Source organism: Cryptomeria japonica, chromosome 3, assembly GCF_030272615.1.
Source record: "Cryptomeria japonica chromosome 3, Sugi_1.0, whole genome shotgun sequence".
Classification (NCBI taxonomy): Eukaryota; Viridiplantae; Streptophyta; class Pinopsida; order Cupressales; family Cupressaceae; genus Cryptomeria; species Cryptomeria japonica.
In genome coordinates this window covers 100,651,330-100,678,366 of record NC_081407.1, presented here as the reverse complement: position 1 = coordinate 100,678,366, position 27,037 = coordinate 100,651,330, and the positions used below count along the sequence as shown (strand labels likewise).

Below are 27,037 nucleotides of genomic sequence, written 5' to 3'. Positions count from 1 at the left end.
GCTCTCTCTTTCAATTTGATTTGTATCATAGTCAATATGACAAATGTTTCTTTAAAGGGTTTTCAGTCTGTTAGACAAAACAAATGTGTGTTGGACATATTTTATAGAGATAAGGAAAAGAATATTATAATGTAATAAATTATCACATAAATGATTTAATCTATCAATCTCAATTTTTATTTAGTTCATTTATATTCAAAGCAACAAAATAAAGTAATGAAATGCATACTAATATTAAAGACCCCAAATCTATAAAATTACTCTTAAAATTTCATCATAGAGGGGTATAAACAAAAAACACACATAACAAAGCATGGTGGTCACACAAAGTGATCAAGAAAAAAATCTAAACATCAAGCACATGTACATACCAGGTTTCATTTTTAATCATTCACATCAACCTCACCAAACACATCAACTTCAATGATAGCAACTTCCTTGTAATTAATACCATCCATGGAAAATCCTAGTATTTGATTTTCAATCATAACAATTTGATAAAAAAGTACTTAAAATAAAATAAAATAAATACAAAAATACATGCAAAAGATAAAATTCCACACCCTAAGTTTTTAAATAAGGAAAAAGAAAAGGGCAAAAGGAAAAACCTAAGTTTATGATGCAACTCAGTAATCCTCTATTGTTAATGGCCTGTGAGAAGTGTTAATACCAGCATGAGAAATGGGTCCACCCATGAATCCAATGTCAATGCCATGAATGGCTGAAACATAATATGAGTCAATCTATAAGAAATTAAAACAAATCAAAATATTTGTTCTCAAGAAAAATAAAACACAGTGTGAAAACTTGAAGAATAAGAGAAAAATATCCTTTGAAGTGGTCAAATCTAAAACTTATTATCTACAAATTTATACTAATTTTATCAAAACATTGAATTACATCCTAGATCTCACATGTGATGCTCACTATTATCATTGTAATGGCATAGAGAGTAAGCCACGTCAAAAGCAACAATGATAATAATAGTAAGGATGAATAAACCAGGGCTGACAACTTCAAAAGGTAGATGGCTATTTTATATTATTATGATAATATAATCAACTGTCTATTTATGAACAATCTACGATTCCTATTTGTTCAGATGTTCAAACAGGGAAAACAATCCATTAGTTATTTGAGTAAAGATAACCTATAGTAAGATCTGTGATTCCTATTCATTCTAGCAGGGTAAATAGTCCATTAGTTTTTATAGTAAAGATAATCTATAAGAAGATCTTTGATTCCTATTCATTCTGGTCAGACAAACAATCCAATTTATTTTTATATAACAAAATATTTTCTTAGTGTTTCTTGTCAAAGTTACAGGCCTTTATCCCCAAGTACCATTTGCAAGCCACTTTGAACTCCCCAAGGTCTGTCAATTCCTCAGTACAGTTTTTTGGTCCTTAACCTTGATACCTTGTTTAAGTTATGCTTAACAACTCTTCCTTGAATGCACTTCCTTTGTCAAACTTTCCTCATTCAATAGTTGTTTCTTGGTGTGTCGTCATCCTTAATGCCTATTAATCTAAAGCCTTGCATACCTTAAGAGGGAAGAGTTAATCCTCAACCCTGATCCTCAATTCCCTAATTTCAAATATTCACTACATAACAGCTCACCGTAATGGCCCAAAATGCCACGTGCATGCCAAATAAGCTACTAACACCTAGGAAGATACGATCAACTATCAAATATCTTTCACTACTTGAGGATTATTAGTCCTTGCCATGCATGGAACTATAGTGGAGGGGCGGAGTCCTTAAACAATGATTAAACTGAGCATTAATAGCCAACCAAGATTTAGTATTTCCCAAGGTTTATTTTTGGTTGCATATTTGTTAAGCCTAGTATTAGTTTAATTTTTTTTGTCACTCTATTATTGGCCTTTGTTTCGATTGCAGAATAGTAGGAAATTTTTTTAGACTTTCAATGGGAGAAAACACACATTTCTTTAGGTAGTGCTCTGACCTTTGCAGGACTATAGAGTTTTTAAGATTAAAGATATTCGCCAATTTTTTGGCTTCTACAAGAATGCACCAGTTTCAAAGCTTAAAAAAAAAAGAGGACATAGATGCATAGAGGACAATTGGCTAGTAAAATAGTAGTGTCTGGCAATTGGCAATTAGCATATTATATGTGTTGCATGTAGGTGAGGATTTAAAAATAAAATAGTTTCATGTGCAGACAGGTGTAGGGCACCCTCATGCTTCTAGGGTAGGGATAGGTAGATATAGTAGGAATAAGTGTTGAATCTAGTTGGATCAACCATGTGATGTCTTAGACCCATTTTGTAAGGATAATAGGCTCTTATGGTGTCCTAGTAAGTCTTTTTAAGGTGAAATAGGTGTTAGTAGTGTGTTTTGTCTTCTATGATATGTTTTAATAACCTTCATGTGTTCATGACCAAGTGGAAGGTCACATGTGTAAAAGTGGCAACCTTGTAACTTCTCAAAAGTTGCTCGGATTTTGCAATTAGAACACCAATGGTCACAACATTTGAAATTCAGTTGCAACCATTGGGACAGACCTTTTAAAGTTCCCTAGAAGTCACCTATTTGGATATGATGGTTCACATTTTGAAATTTGGTGGATTTGAATAAGAAAACTCTGATTTTGCCCATAATTCTGAACTTTGTCCGTACTATACGAGCAACAAGCGATTGGTAAGAGTCAATTTGGTTCATATTAGCATAAGTTAGAAGTCTCTTTCTTCAAATTGTTCTAAAAACCCTCAATTCAAGGGTCGGTGCAAAGATGAAGCCTTAACTTGCATTTCCATCGCCCAAATTTCATTGCCTTGGGTGGAAGGAAATTTAAGGGCATGTATAATGAGATTCTAGAAAGGTAGGAGTAGGGTATGGGTTTTGTTTTTTTTTCCACCAAACCCTTAGGAGTGGAGAGAGTCATTAGGAGCAGGGTATGTATTTAGCCAATAACGTAGTGAATTGTGTTAGACAACAACCTTAGGAGTGGAGAGAGTCATTAAGATTTATAAGATAGAGTATTTGTGAGTAGGAGAACCCATCCAAGGATTGGAATTGACTCTGTGAACCCATGTTTGGACCTTTGCTTTGGAAAACAACCCTAATTAGGCCTATTAGGTCTATGCCAAACAGAGTTATTTAGGGGTGCAAGAATAGGATCAAGTCTTAATTCCTTAGAGTCTTCTAGAAGTCCCAAAAGGGTGTTTGAATCTATAAGGGGTTTGTGGAGTCCTTTGAAGAAATCTAGAGATATCTAAGGAAAACTAGTTTTGGAGGCCTAATTCCTACTAAGTCTATTTGTGATTCTGAGACCCTAAGACCTGGGTGAAGAGTCTAACTTGTGGAGTTGGTCAAGATAGGACATTTTTGGACCTAGAGTACCACTTTCTACTCCTTGGAGAAGGTTGAGGGAATCGGATTGGTGTTTGGCTTGTAAAGCCAAGTGGAGGGCTCAAGGAAGACTTAGGTTCCTGCCAACAATTTCATTTGACTTGGGTTGCACCAGACCTTCTAGTTGCTCACTCTTCATCAAGTGGTATCAAAGACTAGAAGAATCTAAAGAGAATTGAGTTTGGGAAAGATCTTAGAAGGAGATGGTGACAATGATGGACATCCACAAAGAGTGACTACTGTGGAATTGGCTAGGATTGTAAAAGAACAGTTGGTTGAGAATAGGGCCATGAAAAGAGAACTAGAATGATTGAAAGGTAAGGTAGAAAGAAGGAATAAAGTAGACCCCGATGATGATAATGAAGAGGGTCATGGAGGAGAAGACCCTCAGCATGAAGGAGAAAGGATACCTGAAGACCAAAGAACATTTGTTGAAGCCCTTGAAAAGGTAGGGAATAAGGATAATAAGTCCAACTTGCCTAAGTTCACTAATAAAATGAACCCTAAAGAGGTTGTGGAATGGTTAGAAGCCCTGGAAAGCCATTTTGAATGCAATGAGGTTGCAGAAAACCAAAAGGTGAGGACCACTAAGTCTAGAATGAAGGGTCTTGCATTGAGTTGGTGATACTTCCTACAAAATGAGAGAGTGGAAGAAGGGAAGAACCCTATATCCTCATGGAAGAGGATGAACATAGAGATCAAAAGGAAGTTTGTGCTTGAGGACTTTGAGGTGATGATGCATAGGAAGTTGTAAAACTTAAGACAAAAAGACTTGGATGTGAGTACCTATACAAAGGAATTTCATAAATTGACCCTTAGAGAAAGAGTACTTGAATTGGAGAAACAGAAATTGGCAAGGTATCTAAATGGTCTTAAATACAACATCTAAGATGAGATCAGTCTCTTTAACCCAGAGACAATACACAAATGTTATCAGATGGCACTAAGAATTGAGGAGAAATTGAAGAGGAGAGTAGAACAACAAAATAGAAGTAGAGGAGGAAATTTTAGAGGAAAAGGCAGATTTGGCGGAAGAGGAACATCTCCTAAACCACAAGGGGAGTCGAGCAATTAGGAGAATGTAGGGGATTCAAGCCACAGAGGCAATTTTAGGGGAAGGATACCCAATAACAGAGGTAGATTTGGAGGAAGGGGATCCAATGTTTTTACAAGTCGATGCTTTTCATGCAATCAAATTGGTCATCAATCATTTAGATGCCTAGAGAAGCAAGGATCTAGCAGTCACAGGGGAGAAAGAAGAATTCATTTGGCACAAGAGGAGGACACACAAAGTGTGAACTCACCCTCAAGACTTGCAGATCCTGAACAAGGAGAATGTGTCATGCTCAATAGAACCATTTTAAATGTACCAACCACAAAGGAGAACATTGTTTAAAACAACCTGCAAGGTAGGTGGAGAAGTGTGTAAGGTAATTGTTGATTCAGGGTCAACTAACAATGTTGCCTCAGTAGAAATGGTGAGTAAACTTGGATTATAAAAGATCCCTCATCCTTACCCTACAAGGTCTTTTGGTTGAACAAGGAACAACAAGAACTCATCAGTGAACAAGTGTGGGTGGAGTTTCGGATTGGGGAATACAAAGATAAAGTATTGTGTGATGTAGCAGAGATGGATGCTTGCCATTTTCTCTTAGGGAGACCTTGGAAATATGATGTAAATGCCCAACATGATGGCAAAATGAACATCTACATTGTGACTAAGGATGGTGTGAGCTACACCATGACTCCACTCCCTGATGACAACAAAGACAAACGTCTGGTAGCCAGTGTCATGTTAGTGAATGAGAAGGAGCTTATGAAGACCCTCAAGGAGGAGAATGCCCCATGCTTTGCAATAGTAGTGAAGTCTAAAGGAGTGATGAATGAGAAGCCAACAAACAAGGTAAAGGAAAGGAGTGTAGGTCTCAAGGAGGTACAAGAATTATTGAGCAAGTACCAGGGTATTGCAGGAAGTACACCAGATACATTGCCACCTCACAGGGATGTTAGCCAATGTATTGACCTCATTCCAAGGTCCACATTGCCCAATAAGGTTGTCTACAAGATGACCCCAGAGAAGAATGAGGAGGTTGCAAGACAAGTCCGAGAATTATTGGACAAAGGATTCATAAGGAAGAGTATAAGTCCTTGTGTTGTCCCCACAGTCTTAGCCCCAAAGAAGGAAGGTACATGGAGGTTATGCACCAACTCTAGGGCAATAAACAAGATCATTATAAGGTATAAGTTTCCTATGCCCTAGATAGAGGATTTGATGGACTATCTAGGAGGAGCCAAGTACTATTCTAAGGTGGATTTGAAGAATGGGTATCACCAAATCTGAATAAGAGAGAGGGATGAGTGGAAAACTGCATTTAAAACCAATGAAGGCCTTTATGAGTGGCTGGTCATGCCATTTGGTTTTTCTAATGCCCCTAGCACATTCATGAGACTCATGAATGAAGTTCTCAATCCTTTCATTAATCATTTTTTGGTAGCTTATTCAGATGATATCTTGGTTTTTAGTAAGGATGGGGGTGAACATTTAATGCATCTTGATTTGGTCTTGAAAAGGTTGCATGAAGTGCAGTTGAAGATAAATTTGGAAAAGTGTGTTTTCTTGCAGGAAGAGTTGATATTCCTTTATTTTGTGATCTCCAAGGATAGGCAAAAGATGAACCCCTCTAAGGTAGATGCCATCCTCAATTGGCCAACACCTAAGAATGCAAGTGAGATAAAGAGCTTCCATGGTCTTGCAAGTTTTTATAGGAAGTTTATTAAAAATTTCAGTGGTATATGCGCACCCATGATAGATACTATAAAAGGGGGTAGGAAATGTTAGTTTGCTTGGACTAGTGAAGTAGATAAGTCCTTTGAGTTTTTGAAAAAGAGAGTGGCAGAACAACCTATCTTGGTGTTGCCTGATTTTTACAAAGTCTTCACCATTGAGTGTGATGCAAGTAACAAGGCAATAGGGGGTGTCTTAAGTCAGGAAGGCAGACCAATTGCCTTTTTCAGTGAAAAGCTAAATGAGGCCAAACAAAAGTTTTCAACCTATGACTTGGAATTGTACGCCATGGTTCAGTCTCTAAGGAAATGGAGACACTACTTGTTACCCAAAGAATTTGTAGTCTACACTGACAATCATGCTCTGAGTTTTTTGAACAGGTAGGAGAAGTTGAACGATAGGCACATGAAGTGGATTGAGTACCTTCAAGAACTCACCTTTACAATCAAACACAAGAAAGGGGTGTCCAACAAGGTGGATGATTCCCTTCGCGGGAGAAACTTGACAGTGAGGGAGATTCAAATGGAGAGCATTGGAATCAATGCCATAAAAGAAATGTTCCATGATGATGAAGTTTCAAAGAAGCCTATCAAGTTTACAGAGAGATGGGAGATAGGTACCACACTGAATTTTCTAATTTTATCATACAAGATGATTTTCTATTCAAAGTTAGTCAACTTTGTGTCCCTAAGGGATCCATGAGGGAGAATATTATAAAGGAAAAACACTATGGAAGCCTAGCCGGCCATTTTGGGATTGACAAGACTCTTGACCTGGTTATGAGATTGTATTTTTGGCCCAAGTTGCAGATAGATGTGAGAAAGTTTGTGGAAGGGTGTTTTGTGTGTCAAAAAGGTAAGGGGACTAGTTCAAATGCAAGATTGTATACCCCTTTACCCATTCCCAATAAACCATGGAATTCAGTGAGCATGGATTTTGTCTTAGGACTTCCTAAGACTAAGCAAGGTTATGATAGCATTTATGTTGTGGTGGATAGGTTCCCTAAGATAACCCCTTTCCTTCCTTGTAAAACTACTCATGATGCATCTCACATTGCTAGTATATTCTTTAAGGAGGTAGTGAGGCTGCATGGTTTGCTATTGTCCATAATCTCATATAGGGATTCAAAGTTTATTGGTCACTTTTGGAGGAATTTGTAGAAGAAATTGGGCACACAACTGTCATTCACCTCAACATATCACCCTCGATTAGATGGTCAAATAGAGGTTGTAAACAAATCACTTGAAAACCTATTGAGGTGCCTTACCAAGGCACATGGAGTGAGTTGGGATTCTGTACTTCCACAGGCAGAATTTGCTTACAATGACTCAGTCAACAAGAGTAATGGTCTGAGTCCCTTTCAAATTGTTAATGGGACACACCCAAGGGGTGTTTTAGAGTTGAGATCAATCAAGGAGCTGGATAGGACAAGTGTACAAGCTGAAGATTTTGTGGAGGTAATGAGAGATATACATTAGCAGGTTAAAAACCAATTGGAGCAAACTACTAGTAAGTACAAACAATCAGCATACAAAAGGATAAGAGATCTATAGTTTCAAGTAGGAGATATAGTGATGATTCATCTAAAAAAGGAGAGACTTCCTAAGGAGAAGTACACTAAACTCATGATGAAGAAGATAGGTCCTTTTAAGATTCTTAAGAAGTGTGGCAACAATGCCTACAAGATTGATCTTCCTCCTGATATTGGTTTGTCACCTATCTTTAATGTATCTAATATTTATGCCTACAAGTCTCCTACTGGTGAGGATGTCAATTCAGGTCAGACTGCACCTAGCAATGAGGCCATGATGGTAGGCCTACCCAAACAATCCAAGCCGAAGATAGAATGTCTCCTTGACAAGAGGATCAGTAAGAAGACCCAGAGGCACACATATTATGAGTACCTGGTGAAATGGAAACATCAACCCCTGGAAGATGCCACTTGGATGACTGTTGAGGCCATTGAGAAGACAGGGGTGTAGGTCTCTGATTTGCCAACTCAAGAGACTTGAGTTTTTGTAGCTTGGGAGTATGGTGCAGGGAACCCTCATGCTTCTAGGGTAGGGATAGGTAGATATAATAGGAATAAGTGTTGAATCCAGTTGGATCAACCATGTGATGTCTTAGACCCATTTTGTAAGGCTAATAGGCTCCTATGTTGTCTTGTAAACCTAAGAGACCTAATTAGACCATGGGGTCCTACTAAGTCTTTGTAAGGTGAAATAGGTGTTAGCAGTGTGTTTTTGTCTTCAATGATATGTTTTAATACCCTTCATGTGTTCATGACCTAGTGGAAGGTCACATGTGTAAAAGTGGCAACCTTATAACTTGTCGAAAGTTTATCGGATGTTGCAATTAGAACACCAACAGTCACAACATTTCAAATTCAGTTGCAACCATTGGGACAGACCTTTTAAATGTCCCTAGAAGTCACCTATGTGGATATGATGGTTCACATTTTGAAATTTGGTGGATTTGAATAAGAAAACCCTAATTTTGCCTAGAATTTTGAATTTTGTCTCTACTATACGAACAACAGGCGATTGGTAAGAATGTCTTTCTAAAGTGGATCATTAGAGGAGTGAGTTGTGATTCATATGCACTTGGTCTAAGTCAATTTGGTTCAGGTTAGTGTAAGTTAGAAGTCTTTTTCTTCAAATTGTTCTAAAAACCCTCAATTTGAGGGTTGGTGCAAAGATGGAGCCTTAACTTGCATTTCCATCACCCAAATTCCATGGTCCTAGGTGGAAGGAAATTTAAGGACATGTATAATGATATTCTAGAAGGGCAGGAGCAGGGTATGGGTTTTTTTGTTTTTCCCACGAAACCCTAGGCTAAATAAACCTATGTATTTAGCCTAGAACGTAGTGAATTATGCTAGACAACAACCTTAGGAGTGGAGAGAGTCATTGAGATTGATAAGAAAGAGTATTTGTGAGTAGGATAACCCATCCAGGGATTGGAATTGGTTCTGTGAACCCATCTTTGGACCTTTGCTTTGGAAAACAGCCCTAATTAGGTCTATTAGGTCTGTGCCAAAGGGAGTTGTTTAGGGGTGTAGGAATAGGATCAAGTCTTAATTTGTTGGAGTCTTCTAGAATTCCCAAAAGGGTATTGAATCTGTAAGGGGTTTATGGAGGCCTTCAAAGAAATCTAGAGATATCTAAGGAAAACTAGTTTTGGAGGCCTAATTCCTACTAGGTCTATTTGTGATTTTGAGACCCTAAGACTTGGGTGAAGAGTCTAACTTGTGGAGTTGGTCAAGATAGGACATCTTGGACCTAGAGTACCACTTTCCACTCCTTGGAGAAGGTTGAGGGAATCGGATTGGTGTTTGGTTTGTAAAGCCAAGTGGAGCGCTGAAGGAAGACTTAGGTTCCTACCAAGAATGTCCTTTGACTTGGGTTGCACCAAACCTTCTAGTTTCTCACTCTGCATCACAGACACATTCCTTTTACAGGAATTTAGAACCTAAAGTTTTATCTTTGTCTCCAAAACTGGACCTCAAGGATTGGATTTTAAGTTGTTTGTTTGCAATCACCATTCCTTGTCCTGCCTTCATCCTTCCAATCTGTCGAACGAAGCAAGGAGAGATCCAATATTAAACATAGTAAGGGGTCATTAGTGGTAAGGCTTGTGCCTCACAATACAAGCAACTAGCCAACTATTGACTCTTCCCATGGAGACCAATACTCAATGTGTGAGCACTAGGGATACCGTGGTATTATAAATCTAGAATAGGTTGTATCAATTTGTGAAGAGGAGGAAATTTCCTATATCAAAACAATTAGTTATCCTTGTTACATGTGTGGTGACAACAACAAGCTAATTTGAGCATAACTCCATAGCTACGCATTGGGCATTTAGTTATAGAAGATAGTAGATGATTAAAGGAAATCGGTATGAGTTGCTCACATTTTCCTATTTTTATTTGTAACTTTAATTATGGTTCTTGTACCCTTTAAGAGTAATAAGACCCACTCTGATTATGTATGTGAGGCACATTAATGTTATGAATCAAGTGACTGGTTATATTATTTTAGTGTCAAGTTCCTGAGTATTTATATAAATTTGAAGATTAATTTGTGTCTAAGAAATATGCTTTCTTACACATGAGAAAAGTGTAAAATGTTTATTGCTAAGCTTCTTTATCTAGTATACTTCATCTTGATTGACAATCAAGCACTAAAATATACCAAATCTCAAGACAAATTATCCCATAACAATGTCAAATAGATCTCCTTTTACAAAGATGCATTTGTGGTACAACATTTGAGTGGCAAAAATAACGTGGTGGCTTATGCTTCAAGTATGAGTTGTCACCTACTTGTCTCAATAAGCAATTAGATTGTTGAGTTTGACATGGTTTTGATGTAGATGTAGCTTGTTATCCTTGTCCATCAAAGATACTTATCTATAGGTAGGACCAGAGTGTTCTCTAATCTATGTTTGTTCTTTCGTTGTACCCAAATCCTACATAGTTAGGCCTTTCCTCAAGAAAAATGGGATTAAGCTTTCCTTTCCTATCCTTGCCAAGATTTTTCCTAATATTTGCAACAATTGCCAAAGATCTCACTCAATAAATTCTTGGAAGAAATTAGGTGATAAAATGACTAGCTAGCATGCCTCTATGCAGACCAATCGACATGTCTACAATTGATGGTTTTTCCTCCACTAAATGATTTCCACAAGCTCTATGACTGTGAAAATTTATTGACATTCTCATGTTAGACAATATGATGTGGTGATCAATTAAATAAACTATGAGAATAACAACAACAATGATCACAACCACACATAACCTAGAGGATAAAAAAAACCTAGCAAAAAAAACAATGATCACAACCACTAACAATTTATTGAGTAAAGCTACAAATTGAGCTTACACCAGAATTGCTCATGGCTTCAACTCTTTGATCAAATTTTTCTATATTCAAGATGAAGTTTTTTTATTTTTTAGTGTTTTCTGTTTAATTACAAATTAAATGCTATTTACTTGTACTTTTCATTAGTTAACAAAGTTTTACGTCATTGGTTCATAGTTGTACTCTATAAATAATTCTAGATTTAGATGTATGTCCTAGTTCATATTTACAATTCTGAGCAATTTCAGAAAAACTCAATTCCTTTCTTAATTTAAATTTAGGTGATCTAGATATAAAAGCCTTTTTCCAGATTCAAATTTCTTCTTCCCCGACATAGTAGGGTTTACAAACTTCCTTACTCTATTTTGTAGACTCTAACAAACTTATGTTCAATAGTGTATGTAGTGGTATAAAATGTGATTTGGTTATAATACAAAAGATCTCACATCATGTGCCTCAAATCTTTAGAAGACATATCTGTCTTTGATTCTAGTTTATGTTTCTCTTCTAGACTAATTTATGTTTCTCTTCTAAATTAACTTTGAGTTGCTGCAGATGATATTGAAGCATGACAACCTAAATAAGATGCTCTACCTTAAGATTTTCCTCATGCACTAGTATCTTGTAGCTGTTATTTGGGAAAGTTCTCCTTTCTCTATATGTTAAAGAAATGAGACTTCAAATTGATTTTATTACAATTTACTTCATGTTTTCTTAGAGTTCTCTACTAATTTTCCTTAATATTTTCTATTTGAACCTTTTTTTCTCCTGAAGACATATGCACAAGTGATTTGAAATTTGAATAAGCTACATTTGATCTATCCTATCTTGCCTATTTCCATTGAACAAGCACCCTGCTATGTAGATAAGCGTATCAAGCACTGTGTGAGAAAAAATTATAATAGATATCACAAACATAAATAGTAAGCTTCAAGCTTAAAACCAACATTAAATATAAGATAGGGATGGATATCTACTTCAAAGTTAACACCCATGACTACTCTTTATTTGGCCTTATAAGTCCACTATTTGTGGGTTTTTATCGGAACCAAAGAACTCCTAAATTTTCAGGCTTGTGGATATTGTAGTTCAGTTTAAGACAAATTAACACACAAAATCTAACATTGTACAATCTAAAGGTCTATCAAATACCAATACATCAAGATCAAGTGATTATTGTTAATATCATAATTTTCAAAAAATAATCCGCCCTTTCAAGGATAAGTGCATGCTATTATTATATTAATGTCTGTTATAACCAGAGTAATACCTCTAATTCTCAAACAAACTTATATGAATTCTATTCTACTTGTTTGTATTTTTTTTTGTTTCTATATGTTCATTATGTTAAAAAGCATAGATCTATATGAGAGTGTGATGAACACTAAAAGCAACCCTATTTTAGTTTAGCCTGTTTCATGAAGATAAACTGATAAACAATAAATTAGAACAACGGTATAAAATCCAGTTACAAGAGATTTACAAATGACCAGGTTTGTATCTAAATTTATCAAAAATCACATTTCATTAAAATATTCAGGCTAACACTTAGTTTGTTTCATAATAGTTTCTGCTTGAACTGGACTGAATTTGTCTGGGCCATGAAAACTTTGTATGCAATATAGATTAATTTACCTAAATTCATTACTTACTTTGTAAATAAAATTTATTTATTGAAAATCGCATATTGCACTTGTTTACAGTCTTATGTCTTATGCATTAATTTAGGCAGCAAAGCCACTCATTTAAGTGCACCAGCTCTTATTAGATTTCAAGTGACCCATTTAAGTACACATTGCTAATTTGTTAGCTCTATTTCCTATTTTACAGCATAAAAGTTGAGATGTCAAATCCAATTTACAATTGTGCATTTCGCTTATGAAGAAATAGCTAAACATTTAAACATTTTTCTATCCCAATTCTTTAAGCTTTGATTTAAACAGAAAGTGCACTGAAAAAGGTTGTGCAGTCTACATCTACATCTGATGATATTCTCTACTCTTTTCAGCAAATCTAATTTTTGTCTAACCTGCATATTCTACACAACACTTGATGATATTCTACTCTGTCAAGATACTAATGTAAACTCTTCTACAAACATGGTCCTTCCATTCTTTGGCAGGAACTTCTTATACAGGGTTTTAATGCAATTTTGAAATAGTTTTCAATGGTGGAAAGTAGAAAGTGATTAGGGTTACATTTGTTGGATATTTTAGCCTTACATCTATCCAAGAATGAGTAGAGGTGCTTTTGTGCCCTAGCCTCATGAATTCAATGAAAAAAATGTCATGATAGCCAAAATTAATGCAAAGAATTAAATCTTAGAGAGGTCGGTTTTTCATGTCATTTTGAGCGATCTATTATTAAATTTCACAGGGTGTTTATCAATGCACAATTTTATTAGAATTACCTGGAAGAGGGAATTTGATCTCATTTGATTGCTATTTTCTTATCCTCCGTTTTGCCTCTTCATCTTTTACCAGCCAGAATGTGAAAAACTTAAAAAACAAATAATAGACAAAAATCTTTCATATCATTTTGAGCAATCTATTATTAAATTTCATAGGATGTTTATCAATGTACAATTTTATTGGGCAGGGTAAATAATACATTACTCTGTTGCTTCATCTACTACCACAGAATATGTTAAAAAATAAATAAAAATAAAGATAAACTCTACAAAGAATTACCTGGAAGAGGGAATTTGATCTCATTTGGTTGCTAATTTATGATCCTCCGTTTTGCCCCTTCATCTTTTACCAGCCAGAATGTGAAAAACTGAAAAACAAATATTAGATATTGAATATTGAATTCATCTTTGAACAGGGCAAAGGCACACATCTTGGCTGAACAAATCAAAACAATAACTGATTTATATGACAGTAAATAAATTATGTATTAGCTTACAAATTTTAATTCCAGGGTTTGAACCTTAAGTCACATGTTCGAATCTCCATATGGCTGAAGAATTCAGAGAAGAGAAACCTGAGGATTTACTTTCAACGCCCACTACTCCGCTGGATCGGCCTATAAAAACCTTGAATTCATTGTTGAACAGGGCCAAGGCACACAACTTAAGAACATTCCAAATGTGGTTTTCCCCGCTCATTACCGTTGTAGGTTTTCATTTGAATTTTCATTACACCGTTTCAAACATTCTTTCAATGCCCTTGTAGGTTTGTTAGTTTGGCTAGCCTTAAACATTCCTTTCACATAGACATTTCATTATTGTCCGTTCTGTTCAAATAAAACTTCACCGTTAACTTTCAAATTCAAAATGTTTGGATATGCCCTCACGGAACAGCCTGGATCTGCTAAAAATAGCTTTAGAATTGACAGGTGTAATTTTTGGACGTCAAAATTAGTAGCATTTGATCTACTGTTGGCTAAATTTAGGATTAACTTAGCAAGCTTTAAAACTTATTACTGTTATCAGGGATTAGAACATTTAACTTCTTACAATTTTGTTTTATACAATTATAGTCAATGGAATTATTTGTGATGGTTCAAAACAATTAAAAGAAACAAGTTAATTAATATTTAATAAATCTTTCAATCTTTTTGAATAAATTATATTCATAACAAATCACTGTAGAAAGTATGAGATATTCTAAAAATATGTGAAACTTAAAAGTTAAGAAATTATTACATTTACATTTGGCCGCATATCCTCTTCAAACTATTCATTATGATATCTTATATCCAGTAGCTAGCATTTATTTAAGTGATTCTGGAGTATTACAAAGCTAAACCAAAACTTATATTCAATTGTTCATTTTTTTGACACCAATAAAGTTATTCCATAAAATTTAAGAAATTATTTCATTTACATTTGGCCACATGTCCTCTTCAAACTATTCATTGTGATATCCTATATCCAGTAGCTATCATTTATTTAAGTGATTTTGGAGTATGACAAACCAAAACTTATATTCAATTGTTCATTTTTTTGAGACCAATAAAATCATTCCATAAAATTTAAGAAATTATTTCATTTACATTTGGCCACATGTCCTCTTCAAACTATTCATTGTGATATCCTATATCTAGTAGCTAGCATTTATTTAAGTGATTCTGGAGTATGACAAAGCTAAACCAAAACTTATATTCAACTTTTCATTTTTTTGAGACCAATAAAGTCATTCCATAAAGTTAAGGGTAAAGCATATAGCATAATTAATATTTATCGATTTATATTTAGTTGATGACTCATTTTGTCTAAATTTTGGTATCTCATCTTTGGATGTTATATGTGGTCACAAAAAATAATCCGTCTACAATTTTTAGAAAGAATAAGTTGCACAAATATGAAGTAAAAAATACACATTTGAATGTGAATTGCATGTGTAATTATCTTTCTCCAAATTAAAATTAAAAAATTAAAAAATTTAATAAAAATAGAAACAAATAAAAGCAATCAAATTATATAAGTATGATTAAAAATGCCAACAAAAAGGATACAAGCAAGTGGCTAATTAATGAGTGATGCATAATAAAATAGATGACCCAACTAACCTATTGAATTCATATTAAAAGACCCCACTATTTAAATGAGACCTAAAAATTTGAAGGAGTCGATTAATAAATGGTAGATAACATTGTGGCTATGTAGTAAGGATTATCCCAAAGGAAGAGAAGGGCTACAGTAAAGGGAGATTTGAGGAGCTGTAAAGTTTGAAAACTAAGAATGTGAAGATTAGACAGGTAAATAATATAGAGGGAGGGAGGCCTTTGAAAGGCCATGTGATCATAGTTTTTTTGGTGCATGTCCATGTGATTGATTTGGAAATAAACTACTTTTGTTTTTAGTCTGCAATTAGCAATTGAATGGAAATAGAGAGTCTTTGTTTTATGTTGTGTTTTTTAATTTCTAAGTTGGTAGGCAGAGTGGGAGAACCATATCTTGCATCAATAAGGTTTATTTAACCATAAAAGAAATATAAACTATTTGCAAAGAGAAATCTATTGGGAAAATGTAGGTCACATATTCAGTGTGGTTAATGCCATGTAATGCCGCTTTACTAGGAGTAAGCATGTTTCCCATAATTAAACATACATTATCATCCCTTATCATTCATTCATTTAGATTATTGAAACTAGAGAATAATTAATTATTCATAATACAATTAAGAATTATTAAATTTAGACCTCATCCTTACTTCTTTCCTAACCTTGAAGGAGGACGAGGATAATTTGTTGTCATAGCGCACTGGGAAACTAGTCTACAAGTAGGCTCCCTCAAGGTTTTAGGACTTCATCCATACCCCATCTTGGGCTTACCTATCTTGTGAAGATTTACTCCACCTCTCGCTACACACACCAACCTATCTTCTTGAAGGAAATAGCGAATGATTAAATACCATACCATTTTAATATAGTAATATTTCATTTATTATGAATGCATATATACATAAATACAATTAAGTATAAATCTAATCTCCCTATTATTAACAAGTGCAAATCTTATTGACAATACTTCTTTATACATATTGATACTCAAACAAATATAATAATTTATATTATAGTTATATATATTTGATCATTATTCCTAATAGATTGCAAACATAACATACCATAAATTGGCATGGTCAGGCATTGGGCAAAATCTCATTGGAAGCTTAAAGGAAACCTGGAGATTTCAGCTATGTCGGGGGGACTCTTTCTCTTCAAGTTCAACACTGATGAGGATCTAATCTATGTCCTTTCAGGGTCTTGGGCTTATGGAAAACACTTCCTAACCATGGCTAAATGGAAGCCTGCTTTTGACCCCTCTGCAGAATTAAACCGCATGGCTCCAGTCTAGGTTAGGTTCCCTGGACTCCCTCTAGAATTCTGGGATGAACAAATCTTCTGCTGGATTGGAAACTCATTTGGCAGCTTCGTTGCAGTGGACTCGATCACCCTCAACAAATCCCAATTGGTGTATGCTCATTTTTGTGTCAATGTCACTATTAACAAGGCTCTCCCAAACTTTATCTCCCTCAAATCAAAATGGAGAAAATGGTCCCAAGCTATTGTGTATGAAAATGCCACCTTGTATTGCTAGAAATGCAATAACCAAGGGTAGTCATATACCGATTGCAAAGCCCCCGTGGTTGTGGAACCCAAGCTGAAAAATAAAGCCATTTGGGCTGAACCCATCAACCCTGGTGACCCATCATCCTCAGCTCCCCTTGACCTGACCACTGCGAATGAAGTTTCTAATGATTACCCACACACAGATATGATTCTTGAGATCTTAAAATCCCCAGCAGACCCAGTCAAAAACTCATGCCTGGCCCTGGAAGAGGGGGAAATCCTGTAGGAGAGGGCCATCATCTTGACCTTGGCCAAGCCCCTTTTGACTAAAAATAGCCTACCCACCTCTTCAACCCCTCTCTCCCCTATAACAGGGGATAGAGATGCGCGCCCTAGAAATTCCCTGGTAACTCTGCTGAAAGTGTCCCCCTCGGGCTCCCCCTAGATGGATAATGAAGAATGGATAACCCAGAAGAAGAAAACCAAGGCCAAGAAAGATGATGTGGGGGGTAACGAAAAAAAAGTAGGAAGACCCTCAGAAAGAGTTCTGTTGCACAAGGTTATGGCAAGGGACATTGCAAAGGGCAGACAAATGACCCTAGATGGACTTAACAAAAGCAAGAAATGAAGTTCCTCTCTTGGAACATAAGGGGTCTGAACAGCCCCCAAAAGCAGTTCGCCATAAAACAACTCATTTTTGAGACGAAAATTGACATTTGCCTCATTCAAGAAGTCAAGATGCCCTTTCAAACTTTTGTTGCACTTGCTGGTAAACTTTGGCCTAGAGTGGATTATTTGTATGTTGATGCCCTGGGTGCTTCTTATTCAAGTCAGGCTGGATAGATTCTTGATTTCCATCAATTGGGACATTGGAAATATCTCTTACCTGAAAACCCTCCCAAGGATTGCATCTGACCACAACCCCCTTCTAGACTACCTTGTTAGAGGATTTTAGATTCATAGAGGTGAACCACCTTGTTAGAGGATTTTACAAAAGGCTTTTGGGCCTACCCGGTTAAGGGCTACAGACTTGTCAAAGATGTGAGCAATCAACAAGTGTTTGATCTATCTAATAGCATGGACTGCTCAGTTAGATCCTTGATAGCTCATTCTTAATGCACTCTTTCATTACTTCAGTCTTCTACACATTTATATTCTTTTCAACTCCTCAACCACCTTAAACCCTAGTCACAACATAAACCCTTTCAGCAACAACCTAAAACCCTAGACATGATGTCCTTTTAAAGGAGTTTGATTTCATGTTGGTCTAATAGGATTACATTTCAATTTCCTAGGTTCAATGAATCTCAACATACTCAGTAACACGACACAAGAAGCACCGCCAGTGTGTCGGCACCATCAAACAATCGGTGGATTGATAACTCATCACAAAATGCCGGTTCGTAACTCATCACAGAGTATTACCGGTTCATACAAAATACCGGTTGTCGGTTTGACAAAAATGAAGATTGGTCAAAACGTGTTATGCCGCTTTAATCCCTTGTATTGCTTGAGGTCAACATGCTACTTTAGATCGGTAAACACATTCTGCAAAACATCAATAGTCTAATGACTATAATACAACATACTTGCAACATACCGGTTGTGCTCTAACTCATACATATAAAGAGGATCTTAATGCAAGTGTGTGTCCATCAATGACAATCACAACATAAACATAAAAAATGCCAACAATCTCCCCCTTTAGTATTGATGGCAACACTTAGGAAAATAAAATTTTGACATCTAAGTGTTTTACAACAAAATTATGCCATTAGCAAAATTGCTCCCCCTGAGCATATACACTATCCCTTTAACAATACAATGAATAGCAATTTTGCATACAAAGCATAAACATTGAGATATCAGAGAATATATCAAAGCATATTACAAAATTTTAAAACCAAATACTTCTCCCCTATACTTCTTCAAAATAGAGTACTTCTCCCCCTTTGCCAACAATGACAAAGTACCGCTGAACAACCCTGTTTCCATTTGATATTAAAACAATAAAATTTTATGACAATAAGGAGTAGTACTTGTCAAAAACATATTTATAGTCATACAAGAATTGCTTCATTGATAGAAACCAGGACTCGAGTAGGGAGGTGGCCACTTCTTTCTCTGTTTGCATCTGGGAGACCTATTCTTCCATGGCATCAACTGTGCTCATCTCCTATGTAATTGTCAAGGCATCCAGGTTCAAATAACACTTCTGAAGAATTTGCAGACATGGAAGTAAAACCAGTTGTAGCTCCTACAAATCTCTAGACCGTGTGCTGATTTCTTGCTCCATTTTGGCTGACTGGATATGAAACCAGTGAATGGTTTGCCCATAAGTTGTGAAGGAATCATAAGGCAACTTGAATGTGCTCAAGTAGGACTGCAAGTCCTGTTAAAGTTTTTGCTTCTGAGCTAGTACATCATCATAGAACAGATGGGGTTGACAGATTTTGTTGAGTAGCATATTCCCCTCATCTAGAGCGTCCCTTATGTCCTTTTGTTCTTTCTTCAGTTCAGACCGGAGCTATATTAAGAGCCTTTTGATGCTCCTTCTTGACATTAGCCTCTGCTACCTCTTCAATACTCTACACTTGATCATCTACTAATGTGCATAGGAGCTTTAGTCTAGCTAATGAAGAATCAGTGTTTGGAAGATTTGTACCGGGTATCAAATCAGTAACCATATCCACAGCAGCTTGGATTACATCCTGCTCCTTCTTCCGTCGAATGTTTTCAAGGTGCTCTTGAGCTACCTTGATGCTCTGCATTAGCTCCAATTCACTTGCAGACTGGAGATCCATAGGACTGGTGATATTAGCCGGTTTGGCTTGACTCCGGGTTGCCTTCAGAGTCTCCATCTGTGTGCTCTTCTCTGCTTCTCCTGTCTTGTCCTTTTCCACTTTCTTTTTCTCCACTTCTCTCCTTTTCTCCGCTTCCTTATCTTCTTCTTCCTTCTTCTTTTTCTTTGCTTCCTTCTTCTTTTCCTGTTCCTTGTCTTCTTCTTCCTTCTTCTTCCTCTCAGCTTCCTTCCTCTTCTCTTCTTCTTTCTCTTCCTCTTCCTTCTTCTTCTTTTCTTCTTCCTTCTGCTTCTTCTCTTCTTTATCCTCTTCTTCTTTCTTTTTCCTCTCATCTCCTTGCCTCTTCTTCTCTTCACCTTTTCTTTTCTCCTCTTCCTCTTTTCTCTTCTCTTCCTCTTTCCGCTTTACCTCATCTTCATCCCTCTTCTTCTTCTCTACTTGTTCCCTAGCCACTTCCTTTCTGTCCTCAACTTGCTTATTGCCTTGTTCGGCCTGATGCTCCTGTCCTGTTCCCTCAGAAGGTATGTCCTGAGTGACATCTTCTACATCCAAGGCATCAACATCAATAGTGTCGATTGGTTCTACAACCAGATTTCCTTCATCATCAAATGCTTCATCTGGTTTGGATATAATCGGTTCTTCTTCTGCTTGTCGTTTAGCCAAACGTGCTTTGTGAGTCTGGACAGCAATTTGCATAAACAGATGGGTGTCCTTTTCAACATCAGCAACTCGACCTTCTAACAGCTAGAGTCTTCTTTTTCTAGTGAAGAAGAGTCCTTTATTTAGATCAATAACATCATATAATTTAGAATTTGACAGGTCGGGAAAGTATTGTGCAAAAACCTTCTCTCTAATTTCCTGTTCTTTCTCTATGGCAATGCACCATCTATTATCTAATGACATATATAAAGAATCTGGTTTCTGAGACTTAATCTCTGAGCGCGACCAGTCATTACTACACAAATACTAAATTATTTCCTTTTCAACCACTTCCTTTTCATCCTCATTGAAGTCATTGAAACACTCAAGTAAATCATTTAACACTTCTCTCCTAATATTCTTTATTGTTCTTTGACAATGTGTCAAAGGTTTATAGGAGGAGATATCTATATTTACCGGTGTTGAAGATGTCAGTTCACTCTGTGTCTTCTTTCTTGTCTATCTCACCTTTTTGGGTTGCTCCTCAGACATAGTTTCTTCTAAGTCTAGAGAGTTGCTTCTCATCTTCCTCTTTCTCTGGAACACTTTAGCCAGTGCAGCTTCCAGTTTCTTCATAGCTGGTGACCGCTTGGTCACTTTTGGAGTTACAGTAGTAACCGATGTTGATGCTGCAGGCACTACCTTTGCCTTCTTCACTGTCGGTCCTTTCTCTTTCACTGCTAGTGGTTCCTCAGTTGGTGCTATCCTCTCCAGGTAGGTGTCAGTTCTCTTCACCTTAGGATCAAGCGGTGAGGCAATAAGAGTAGAGGCATACCCTTCCAGAATGTCGTACATCACCTCATAGCCCATTGGCTCCACTTCTTCCATTCTAGGCTCAACAGCCTCCATTATACATTTGTCTACTTGGATGGTGAAGCAGATATCATCTTCATATTTCTTGACAATGTCTCCTAATATCCTCACTCTTTGGCTCATCTTCCTTCTGAACTGATCAAAATACTTGTTCAGAATATCAGGGTAACCGGTTCCAAGTGCTTCAATTCTTTCCTTGATTTGCTTGGTTACCAGTTGGTCACCAGACCATTGAATGTCTCCTACTCCTAGCAAGTATCCTTGAAAGTAAAAGAACAACCCAACCAATAGTTGTCCAAAATTGAACCTCAATGCATTATCTTGTTTGTTTGATTTCAATTTCAATAGGAGTTGCCTCTGCATACTGGTGCATAGGTCAAATGATGCAGCCTCCTTTCTCATTCGGTAAGCAGCATTTACCACTACAGCAGATACAGAGTTGATTCTACTGGCTGAGAACGTCCTGTAGCCTATCACCATGCAGGCATACTTAACCAGATCATCCTTGATTGAATTTACAGTCATGCCCCATGAGTCACTCACTGAACCGGTGAGCTTGGACATCTCAGTTTTGCTAATTGTCCTTAGGGCTGGTACTTCCCCTATATTGCAGAAACTGGTGACTACATGAATTGCCTACGGCATGATATCATGCGTCCTCTCCAAGTACATTTTGTCACCATGGACCCTGCTCAGAATAATCCTTATATGATTTTCTGTGAAATCCTCTAGGAAGTAAACATCATTGTGGAGTTTCTTCTTCTCCAAAATACTATACTTCGGTTTGATCATCTTATCTTGTCCACAAAATAGACCTAGTTGGGTATGGATAGCTAGAGACCCTAGGTCTTCGAGTTTACAATAGATATAATCTAAGATTCCCTCTTCTACTATCACTCTAGCCAGAACTTGTGATAGGGCATTATACTTTGACTTCCATTGAATAAAACTTTCAGACTCAATAGATGCACTAGAACTGGTATGAGATGTGGAAGCCATTGTAGAAATTTTAAGAACTCGAGAAATACCTTTCAAAACACGCGAATTTAGGCCTTTCGGATTCTCCTTTACTCCTCACTTTGTCAATAGCTAAATCACCGCTTTGTGTTCTCCACTTGACCGTTTGCTATTTGAATTTGAATCTCCTTCGCGAATTCTCAGTTTCTCCAAATTTCTACTCAAATCGCCTTTTCGTCGCTCTGCTCTTTGAAAAACTTTTCTTCGCTCGAAAACTAATAGTGAGAAATGATTTCAAAAATGGTTTTAAACATAGTCCTCACCTACTGTCATTAATGTTCCTCCATTAGGGTATAAACCCTAATTTGCCTTTTTACCATTTCTGGTCTTCTGCCAAGTGACAGGTATCATATACCGGTTAAGGTCTTTTGCCGGTTTAAATCGGGGGTTCAAAAACATTTTGTCATTTTCTCCCCCTAAGCCTTTTGAAGCTTAGTTTGTCGGTTCTGATATTTCCACACTAGGTGCAGAAACTGGTTCCTCTTCCAACATTACTGGTTTCCCCTTCCAGGTTTTGTTCATGTCCACTTGAACTGTTTCAACATCAATTCCTCCTTCCTGAGTGACCGGTATATCATTAGATATACTCTTTCTGCTTCTACAGAATCTTGCAATGTGACCCAGTTTGTTGCAGTGATATCAAACCAATCTAGGTGCTCTCCAAGGTCCATTGTTCATGTTTCCATTCTGCCTTCTGCATGTTGCAGTAGTGTGACCATGACCATTACAGATTATACAATTTGCTCTCCATCCGGTTGCCGCTTGATAGTCACTACTTCTTGGCTGATGATTGAAGACATTAAACCAATTGTGATTCCAATTCACAAAAGGTTCAGGACCAACTCCTTCAGTCCTCTAAGGATATCTTCCAGTGTCATTCATGACAAACCTGCATTCAAATGCTCTATGCCCATACTTGTTGCATGCATAACAATGACCATTGAACTTATTGGATCTAGGTACATTGTTAATAAAGTAAGGAAAATTATTGTAGGCTTTGCTCCTACATACATTGGCAGTGTGTCCTTCTTTAAGATAGTTAAAGCAAACAGGTTTGAATTTTTGCTTACCTTTACCTTTGAGTGTCGGTTGCTTCTTTGATGCTTCAGCATTTGTTCCTGAGGATTCTCCTTCCTCATGTCCAAAGAAACCAAGTCCATTGGTATTCTTTACTGGTCTAGCCGACTCAAGCTTTTGCTCTAGCTTGACAGTACTTTTGCTGAACTTAGCAAGTATTTCCTTTGACTCAGAGAGTTCTTTGGAAATAGCAGCATTTGTTTCCAACAAATTTTCATTCTCAAAGATGGCAGTGTTCAATTATCCTTGCATGTCTTCCTTTTCCACCTTGCTTGCATGGAGTTGAGCATTTAGGGCACTCATCTCTTGTTTCAACTTGGAGATCTCACAATCTCTTTCTTTCACTAGGTCTTCAGTTTTTCTCCGGTTCTCAAGCTCTTGACACATCCGGATATTCAATCCTTCCAACTCCTTTCTCAGGTTGGAGTTTGATTCAATCAATTTATTTACTTCAGCAATTAGGGCTTCCATGTCTACTTCATCTACAGAAGTATTTTCAGATAGCTCCATCATCTTTTTTGCATGTTCTCTCCTTTTTGCTTGAGATGCCTTGTATTTGACGATAAGATCATCATAGGCTTGCTCAGACTGAGTGAGTCATTGAGTAAGTTCCCTCAAGGTGTATTCCCCCATATCTCTTCCCAAGTGGTTAAACTTATAGAAAGGTAGGCTCTGATACCAATTGATGAATACTAAGAGGGGGGGTGAATTAGTATACCAAAAAATCTTGCACTTAAACACTTAAATAGTCTAAAGATAAACCGGTAAAATAGTTTAACAAACAGACCGGTTATCACACATGCAAACCAAAATGCAAATAACGCATTCACCCACAAAAGCAATAAAACCATAACAGAAGATATTTGACATGGAAACCCAAATGGGAAAAACCACGGTGAGATGGAACTCACAAGTCACTATCTGCAGAATAGAAACCAGACCAATTAAGGTCTTACAATGTTCTTCACTAGAACTGACCTTGTTAGCAATCTCAATCTCTATTAGGAGATAAGTCCGATCAAGGACTACCTTGCTAGAGGATTTTAGATTCATAGAGGTGAACCACCTTGTTAGAGGATTTTATAAAAGGCTTTTGGGCCTACCTGGTTAAGGGCTACAAACTTGTCAAAGATGTGAGTAATCAACAAGTGTTTGATCTATCTAATAGCATGAACTGCTCAGTTAGATCCTTGATAGCTTGTTCTTAATGCACTCCTGCATTACTTTAGTCTTCTATACATTTATATTCTTTTCAACTCCTCAACCACCTTAAACCCTAGTCACAACATAAACCCTTTCAGCAACAACCTAAAACCCTAGACATGATGTCCTTTTAAAGGAGTATGATTTCATGTCCGTCCAATAGGATTACATTTCAATTTCCTAGGTTCAATGAATCTCGACATACTCAGTAACACGACACAAGAAGCACCACCAGTGTGTCAGCACTGTCAAACAATCGGTGGATTGATAACTCATCACAAAATGTCGGTTGGTAACTCATCATAGAGTATTACTGGTTCATACAAAATACCGGTTGCCAGTTTGACAAAAATGAAGACTAGTCAAAATGTGTTATGCCACTTTAATCCCTCATACCGCTTGAGGTCAACATGCCACTTTAGACCGGTAAACACATTTTGCAAAACATCAATAGTCTAATGACTATAATACAACATACTTGCAACATACCGGTTGAAACAAATACCGGTTGTGCTCTAACTCATACATATAAAGAGGATCTTAATGCAAGTGTGTGTCCATCAATGACAATCACAACATAAACATAAAAAATGCCAACAAGTTGTTCAATAGACTAGGGCAGAAGAGAGGGTATTCCAATCATGATAGGAATGGTTGGGTCAGAAATCAGAATATTAAAAACTATGCTCAATCAATGGCTTGCCATGAGAATCAGGGTTTCTTTTCATCCTCCCTCCCTTGTCAGACCAAGGGCAAACAACCTATCTTTGACATTTGCTTAGACAACAGGTCTGGTAGTTATCGCCCACCTGCATCTCAAGACTTCTAGATCAAACAATAGGAGTATCATTCAAATTATCTCGAGAAGTTTTATTTAGATCAGAAGCTCCCTAAGGAGCATTGCTTAACTTTTTCGAACAATATCCCGATTGGAAAGCACAAGGACTTAAAGGGCATTTCAGTTTATGGATCCTCTTCCTCAGGGCCAGTTATCTCGTCCCCCAATGACATCCTCTTGGGACCTTGCTATATACCTAAAATATTTGATCATAAGCAGTCAGAGAGAAAAATTTCTCACATCAAGTGTCAACAGCATCTCATGGGTAATCAGGGTAACTATCTTCATCGCCCTTTAAAGAGACAATGACAGCTTAAAAAGCCTTTAAGGGAATTGGAAGTAGATAAAACCAATTTTTTTCATACAAAAGAGAAAGAGAAGGAAGAGTGCATTAAGATATCTCTCCCAGATTCCATGTTAGAGCTCCAGGTCTGGACATGAGGAATTATGCACTGATTGGTAAGTTCTGGTCATTTTCCCCCAACTCTGAGCATTTAAATTTATGGGCCCTGTAGAATTGGTTGGGTATAGATCAAATCTTTTATTGTAACTAGGCTTCAGGTTTTTTTATTGCTACATTTCACTCAAAGTCTGACAGAGACTTAGCTCATAAAAATAAAGGTTGGTTTTTTAAGGGGTATGGTTTATTCACTATGTTATGGTATCCAAATTTTGATCCAAAAAATGCCGACATCAAGTATGCCCCTTTCTGGATTTCTCTGCCAAACATTCCTCTTGAATACAGGGACTTAGACTTGATATAGATCTTGGCTAATAGATTGGGAATCTTTATTAGTCATGATCTTATCCCATTTGAGAAACGTCAACTCCCTATAAGGGTTTGTCTTCTCTTCGAGCTATCAAAACCATTGGCCAAATCAATTCTTATCTCTTCCTCCTTTGGAATATGTTCACAACAAATCCACTTTGATGATCCAGATACAGTTAATGTTCACTCGAAGTGCTTAGGGCAGTTAACATTTGAATGTAAGGGGGAGGATTGTCAAATAAATATCGGTCTATGAGGACCAATCGTCTGAGGCCTGCAAATGCAAAGCTCATCCATCTATTTCACCCCCTCAACAATGTAAACTCCAATCCATATCGCACCAATCAAAGAAATTTCACTCAGAGGATGGGCTTGGGATCCCAAACAGAGCGCTAGAAAATGAGGGGGAGTGTATTCAAGAAGTGTTATTACAGGTAGGAGAGAATTCAGTGGTAACATGTAGACTAAAATATCATAATGAGACACTCTTTTCAACTTAACAAGTTGTTTTCAATTGTACTAAAATGAGTCATCAATGGGATAGATACCATAAAAGTATAGGGAACAAAAAGTTTAACTTCAAATTTTAGACAATGGCCTTACCCTTTGAACTAAGCATAGTCTTGGTGTTAAAGAGATTGATGGCAAGGGCTCATAACAGTAACTGGCACAAAAGGGAAAATGATGGATTACTTTCCTTATCAACAGACAAGCAAATTATGTTGAATAGAGCAAAATTTTAAGCCTGTTATTCTAGTAACACATTATTGGGGAAAA

The 27,037-nt window shown here is 36.8% G+C and overlaps 1 long non-coding RNA gene across 1 annotated transcript; it reads right to left on the bottom strand.

The window, feature by feature from the left end:
- Nucleotides 1-608: 608 nt before the first annotated feature.
- Nucleotides 609-14,067, bottom strand: LOC131874468 (uncharacterized). The gene is made up of 3 exons (XR_009371839.1): nt 13,933-14,067; nt 13,716-13,803; nt 609-721 (listed from the first exon to the last, which is right to left on the bottom strand). It is a non-coding gene; the product is annotated as an uncharacterized LOC131874468 (long non-coding RNA).
- Between the last annotated feature and the right edge of the window lie 12,970 nt (nt 14,068-27,037).